The 998-nt window shown below is 36.0% G+C and overlaps 1 protein-coding gene across 2 annotated transcripts in view; it reads right to left on the minus strand.

Moving 5' to 3' along the window:
* The window catches only part of tmem131 (transmembrane protein 131), a 48,371-nt gene that overhangs the window by 20,361 nt on the left and 27,012 nt on the right, over positions 1-998 (minus strand). The gene's annotated exons all lie outside the window — the stretch shown is intronic.

The raw sequence follows: 998 nt of genomic DNA on the forward strand, positions 1-998 counted from the left end.
TTGGAATTAAAAAGGTGACCTCTGCTCTGTAAACATCCATGTCAGTATTTCCATTTTGAAAATAACTAATGAAAATAGATCACAAAAGTATTTAGTGTTTTCAGTTTGTACATTCTTTACATTTCTTTTGGACCTGAGACAGAAAACTGGAAACATGAAAAAAAAATCTTGTTGGTTTTTAACTTATGCATAATACTATAAAAGGGATTATAGATAACAATGTTAATAAGTATTATTAATATAGGACAATTAACTTTATTTACCCCACAGGGGAAACTATTAATAATAAGGGGAATAAACTGAACTATCATTGTAATCAACTGTCATCCATACGTATTCATTTTAATAATTTTTATAATAATTCATATGATTTTACATGTGGCCTGAGAAAATCATGTCTATATTTGGTTTGTGAGATCAGAGATCGCGCTGCGCACACATACAAACATCTACGAGGAAACAAACTTGTTGTGAACCCTGCCCCGTGACTTTTATTAATAAAATAGCTTAGATACTGAATTGCTACATATTCATCAGCAAGGAGAGGGTAAAATCACTGTTTAAGTAACTAAAGCCACGTTTGTAGAGAGACGCGCTGACGCAGGTTCACACACACACACACACACACACACACACACACACACACTCTTCGCTCTCCCTCTCTCTCGATTGAATAATTCATTCAAGTAGCTAAATGTTATAATTAATTATTTAAATAAATGTGATCTTAACCACACTATTTCATCTGTCTGATCTGAAGCGGGCAGAATGCTGAGCTAACGAGCCGTAGCTTCGCGTCAGTCATGCCTTCACGTCGTGCATTGAAATAGTTTAAAGCCGTGTATTCGCTCTTTAGCAGCAGTTTTTACGGCAGTATTTAAATGACACCCTGGTCATTCTTGGTGCACACTATCGACTTCAGGCATTTCTCTGGTGGAAATAAAGGATCGCTGTTTGGTTCCTCTGTCATAGTTAATCTAGTGTGTGTAGTAGCCTCC

Source organism: Sinocyclocheilus anshuiensis, unplaced genomic scaffold (assembly GCF_001515605.1).
Source record: "Sinocyclocheilus anshuiensis isolate Anshui unplaced genomic scaffold, SAMN03320099.WGS_v1.1 scaffold311, whole genome shotgun sequence".
Lineage (NCBI taxonomy): Eukaryota > Metazoa > Chordata > Actinopteri > Cypriniformes > Cyprinidae > Sinocyclocheilus > Sinocyclocheilus anshuiensis.